The sequence below is a fragment of the Schistocerca gregaria genome, unplaced genomic scaffold (assembly GCF_023897955.1).
Source record: "Schistocerca gregaria isolate iqSchGreg1 unplaced genomic scaffold, iqSchGreg1.2 ptg000522l, whole genome shotgun sequence".
NCBI lineage: Eukaryota > Metazoa > Arthropoda > Insecta > Orthoptera > Acrididae > Schistocerca > Schistocerca gregaria.
In genome coordinates, this window is record NW_026061921.1 from 665,494 (window position 1) to 671,803 (window position 6,310).

General features: G+C 42.9%; 1 non-coding gene across 1 annotated transcript; it reads right to left on the reverse strand.

Annotated features, from left to right (window-relative positions):
- Nucleotides 1–2,252: 2,252 nt before the first annotated feature.
- Trnat-ugu (transfer RNA threonine (anticodon UGU)) lies at nt 2,253–2,327 on the reverse strand. Its single transcript has one exon. It is a non-coding gene; the product is annotated as a tRNA-Thr (tRNA).
- Between the last annotated feature and the right edge of the window lie 3,983 nt (nt 2,328–6,310).

Consider the following 6,310-nt stretch of genomic DNA (forward strand, 5'->3'; position numbering starts at 1 on the left):
CTAATGCACTGCTCCTTGAACATAATCCTCCTCCCCTTAATTATACAGTACATGGCCAAAAAAACAGACACCGAATATATGCAAACTTGGCCTTACGAACATTGCAGACGTCGTCTATGTAACACACGTCAAACTTCAAAGAATTTACCAATTCGTTGCATTGTTTACTATAGACCACAAATCAAGTAACGTAAAAAAAGCACTGCGTCTATTGAGATCATGATTCAGAGTTTAAAAAAAACTAATAAGTCGCCTACATATTACAGTTGCTGCCAAAAGAGGAGAACCATTATTTTCCCACAAAAGGAAATATAGTTAAAATGACGCTTCTATTTCGGTTAGTTTATGCGGTTACTAAAATTTGCCATGAAAGTTACATAGTGGACTCTACCCTCCCCCCACCAGAAACGTAGTTATCGTGGCTGTTGTGAGACTTTTGTACACAGTTAGAGAAAGTGTGTTAAATGTGGCGCGGACGGAAACACTAGGCTACGCTACAGGGCAATCTGCTCGCACAACGTTTAGTCGGCATTCATAATCGTTGGCGTAAACAACTCTCAATCAAATTACCACCTTCCAACCTAACTTAGATCTCGGGCTACACTACCAATCGGCCTGTCATCACAACCAAATATTCATTGAGTGGGGGTGGGGGGATTTCCTGTATCTCTAGGAAAAACTGTCAGTTTTGTCAGACTCAACAGCAAGATTTACCAATGGTAAACACTTTTTAGACGGCTCGTAATTTTAGAATAGTCCTCTTCGTCTTACTTGGCATAAATTGTTCGCTTGCGTCCCAGCAGCTAGCTCCCTCAGTGTCTGCTTCTGCCATCGCACCACGCCAGTCTGCTGTTGTCCTAGCAGACCGAACGCACCGCACATCCGACACCTTCGGAACCACTCACTGGCCAGTTAGCAACTGAGCGGAACACTGTTTACATCGTGAAAGGAAAACTATGCAAAGATGTACACTTAAATGGCACGACTGAGTAGCACACACACAGTAATATCTGAGGAATGTCCTTCGACACGCGCAGAACGAAAGTCTTCTCGCGAACGTACAGCGTCTCTGAAAAAAAATCTCGTGACTATATTCCGGCGTTACGGCCAGGTTCTCATACAAATGAGCAAAAAAGGGTAAATTTGAAATTTTTTTTGAGACAATGAAAATACATTCGAACGATCTGTTTGGGAATTACGAGTGACAATACTATGAGCTTAATTTTAGATTTTCAATAAAAAATGGCGCCCGTAATTATGATTTGATCAAGGGCTTGCGAGACTGGAGTACGCAGAGTGCGTGCAGTGTGGCACCTCAGATGTTACCTGAATTCAAAAATGGGTAACATCAGTTGATACTACATTATTTCTCTGAACTTGAAAATGGATAACATCAGTCGATAATACATAAAATTAATGGGAGCGCATACCTAACCGCAATGAAACAACCTTAAATTTAACGATACAGTGCTAATTCGAACTTTGAGTTCGATTTTGAGGGGTTTGTTTCACTCCTTATGCCTACACAAAAATTAGTTAATATTAACAAATGTCATATTATAGCTATAAGTTCCTAAGAAAAGTGTTTACTTTTAGGGGTCAGAGGTAGAAGTTAAGAGATCGAACCACTTTTAATTTATGCTGCATGCCGTTCTGAGAAAATCGTTACTCGAAAAAAAAAGTGTTCAAAGTTTAGGGAAAACATTTAGTTATATTATTACTTCGATTTGCATGAACTGAGTGTTACACATATATTCTTAATGTCGCTGAAAACGAATCTGAAGTCAGATTTTCAATATTCAAAACAGCTAATCCAATACGGAGGGCAAACGATTATGTTTTGACCAATTTTTACCAAAAATGTATTTTCGTTATTTACGTTTAGTCTGCAATTCAAGGAGTATTTATCAGCCCTTCCTCTACCTCTGATTGTTTCTAGACAGCAACTTCCTGTTCTTCTTGGCAGGAAAAGCCGATCTGTCTAAGCTGGATATGCAGCACTCGGCAGCCTGCACTTGATATTCGTCCGTATTTTCGGTGAGTATGTTTGCATGCATTCTGCAGTATGAATCCTTTTGAGCAAGTGCGACACGGGACGAGTTATCATCTACATCTATATGGATACCCTGCAAAACACATTTAAGTGCCTGGCAAAGGGTTCATCGAATCACCTACACAACTGATAATTAATTGAAACCCTCAGCTGCCGACAGGTGTTGTTGATATACTTCGATGGGGACAGCTGAAAAGTGTGCCGCTACTGGGACTCGAACCCAGGATCTCCTGCTTACAAGGCAGACGCTCAGTCCATCTGAGCTATCGAGGGCACAAATGAACAGCACGACTGCAGGAATTTATCCCTCGCACGCTTCCCGTGAGACTCACACCCCGAACCGCCCACAATCCGATTACGTAATGTACTTAATAGGTATTTGTCCATCCACTCATTACTGGCTCACACTAAGGTGACGATTCCCGTAAGAGTTCCGGCAACCTGTGCGCATTCGCACAGACGAAGGTCAATGGCTGGGTGACGTTTAACCATAGATATGAAGATAGTAACTGTTCTAGAAAGAACAGGCGCCACTGACGACCGTGCAGCTCTTCTAGAATACATGATAGACCGGCCGATGTGGCCGAGCGGTTGTAGGCACTTCAGTCGGGAGCCACGCGACCGCTACGGTCGCAGGTTCAAATCCTGCCTCGAGCATGGATGTGTGTGATGTCCTTAATTTAGTTACGTTTAAGTCGTTCTAAGTTCTAGGAAACTGATGACCTCAGATGTTAAGTCCCAAAGTGCTCAGAGCCATTTGACCCATCAGTCCGTATGTTTGCACACTACTTACAGTAACTTATGCTAAGGACAACACACACACAACCATGCCCGAGGGAGGACTCGAACCTCCAACGGGGGGAGCCGCGCGAACCGTGACAAGGCGTTGGACACATGGCGGGTACCCCGCGCGGCTCATGGCAGCCGTGACACTGCTTCAAACAATGGACTGTAGAAACTTTTGTAAAGCACGGATTAAAAAAAAAAACCTTTCCGTTCCAGGAGTCTAGACAAGTACACCTTTAAAAAATGCAACTACAAAGAAATTGAATTTTCGAACGGGGCAGGGCTTAAAACTTTGAAGAGTTAAATTTTAATGGTCGTTCTCTTGTATGCAAATAGTTTCACAGTAGAAATTTCTCTAGTTTTATTTATTTATTTATTTTTTGCTGTAGGTAAAGAAGGATAGGATTCTGAGAAGGGGGAAGGGGGGGGGGGGAGGAATCTCGCCTCTCCCACCTTGGAATTCTCAGTACAGAATTTTTATTCATTACGAGATTCTCAGCCACTTGCAGAAGTGATTTCGCGTGATTCTGCAAAACTTTTCCTTTAGCCAATCGTAGCAACTATAGGATTCCGTTCCTGCTGCATGACATGTCTCGGAACTTAAACTGACCAACTTATTTGCATAAATAGCTAGCTTATCATCCGCTTCTTTACTTACTTAGACCGTTCATGGTCTGCAAAGCATTTTTTCTTTAATCGTTTTTTTATGTCTTTTATAAACTGCAACACTTTCTAAACTTTTCTAAACTTAACGCCGTTGAAGCATGGTCTTTTGCTGAATGACCAAAAAGCAATGCTGACAGCTGGGGTCCAAGGTTTTTGTTAATCAAGCCGTTTGTATTCTTGTTTGTATAACGCATATTTCTTTATATCTAATTGAGAAGTGAAATACCGGTTTTCGTAGATGCAGATTTAAAATATTTTAATATAACGCAATAAATATTTCATTAAAATTTTCATCCCCTTATGCTCGAAGTTAAAAACCAGTGAAACACGTAGTTTTTAAAAATTGTAACAGATTAGCCGAATACGAATTGTCAGATATGCTTTCATAATGCTTTCATAATGAACCAATTTCAGAAACGTGGAGCCGGATCTGGGGGTGAATTTCCTTCTCTCCGAGACACCCGGCTTCTTCTTCGACTTAGCCGGCAAACAGGCCGAGGACGCCGGGTGGGGACCGAATATGCAGCAGTTTGTGGATGGCGACGTCGTCACTAGCTGTTGCCTTCGTGCGGGCCTCTTGTGTAAAGGGGGAGCCAACCGTGGCCAAGTGAAGGTCTGTATTCCACAGGAACGAGTTAGCATGGCACTCAGATATTTCCACGAGTCTGCGGACGGGGGTCATTTGGGGTTCTTCAAGAGCTTGAACCGAGTTCAGGAATACATGTTTTGGCCCAACCTATATCGCGATGGCAGGCGATTTGTTGGCAACTGTGTCCAGTGTAAGCGTGGTAAGCCCGATGTTGGGCTGCACAGAGAACTACTACAGTCGCTTAGGGAGCAGTGTCCTCTGGACCGCGACTCAAAGATCGAAACAACGATCGACGGAAACTGGTGCCAGAAACGCACCAGCTCACTCTATTTCATCCCCTTAGGGGTTGAACTTCCAAAAACACCGAAACACGTATTTTCTTATTTGTAGCCTTGAAGTCAAATACCAATTTTCGTAGATGTAGCCTTAAAAATACTTTCATAGTTCTTCCATAATTATTTATCTCAAAATAAAATGTTCATCCACTATTTCACCTCATAGAGGTTAAATTCCCAAAGATACTGGAACACATATTTCTTTATTTCTGACCTAGAAACCAGATACAAATGTTCGTATGCCTAGCTTCAAAATTACCTTAATAGCTACATGATTCAGAAATCCTTTCATGTCCTGTGTCTCCCCCTTAGAGGTGGAATTTTGAAATATGCAGTATAAGCGGTATAAGATCAACACTCTTTCCAAATCTCAAGGTTTATTTTCCTTGGCGGTCTGGACTGTGTGAGTTTCATAGTAATAGTCCTCCACACACACACACACACACACACACACACACACACACACACACACACACACACACACACACACACCACTACCAATGCCACCACCACCTCCTGGGGAAATTTCTGCAGACGCCCTTGTTCCACTGCAGTCATATTTTGCCGACGACCTACATTTAGCAGCGTGGGAGGGATAGTGTCGTGCAACAGACAGTATACTCAGTAGACAACGAACTGTTCGTTGTGAAATCAGCGACATATTAACCGAGACTGACACAGAAGGTGCTGAAGGTGAAGCACACTAGACTCGTGTCTACCACGGCTTCAAATAGTATCGATTTACTATGAACGGAAGTTCCGAAAAGTGAGCAAGTAATTTTACAGTAAATTCAGTACCGATGGTGAGGATATACAACGAAAAACATTTCTATAAAATTTCAGAAATAATGAAATATTCCACTCAAGTCGCGTGACAGAAAACGCAATGGATATGCTTGCACTTAAGACGGAAGGCCCTACGTGCTTACGCAGGCTTACGACAGATCGCAAAATTCGGCAGTAGGCGTAAGCCAACCTCTTGTGGTGCCATCTGTTATTGATGCCAGGCATCAAGGTCTCAGTAGTACGACCATCCACTGGAGAGTAGTTTGCTTTGTAAGCACTCCGTCTTCAGGCCACGAGTGACCTACTGGGACAGCACCATCCGACCGCCGTGTCATCATCCGTGGAGGATGCGAACAGGAGGGGCGGGGGTCAGCACACTGCTCTCCCGGTCGTTATGTTGGTATTTTTTGACCGGAGCCGCTACTATTGGGTCGAGTAGCTCCTCGATTGGCATCATGAGGCTGAGTGCACCCCGAGAAATGGCAAGAGCGCATGGCAGCCTGGATGATCACCCATCCAAGTGCCTTCAACGCCCGACAACGCACTTAACTTCGGTGATCCCACGTGAACCGATGCAACCTCCGCGGCAAGGCCGTTGCCGCAGATATTTTACAGTAGTTGCTTACGTTTCATAATTATCTAGTTTACGGGGAAAATGTAAAAAAGGCGATTGTCACCGAAGCTACAACTAATCTGAATTTCTGGTTAGTTATCAAGTGGTCTTGTGTGCGAGCCTGAATTTTTCATCCTTTGCGGTGGGAATGATTCAAACCCGTCATGTTCTTCTTATGAAGTGTTCTATTTATTTTGCACACAATGATCGTTTGTAGTTGTCTTGAGTTACTAGGTTGATAAATTTTTGTTTGGCGCACGTATCATAACTGAGATTTGCGCTTAATGGCTGAAGGTGAATTAGCGTAATGAGTAGTAGCGAATGTTACAGTAACATGTTTGTAAATTATTTCAGGTAAATTACGTTAGTCGTGTAATATTATCCGTATACCAGTACAGTATATGGGCCAATTACGTTAGTCATGGAATACTATCCGTATAAGACTATGTCACCTTGGTGTCCCGGAATTTGCTTCAATTTTG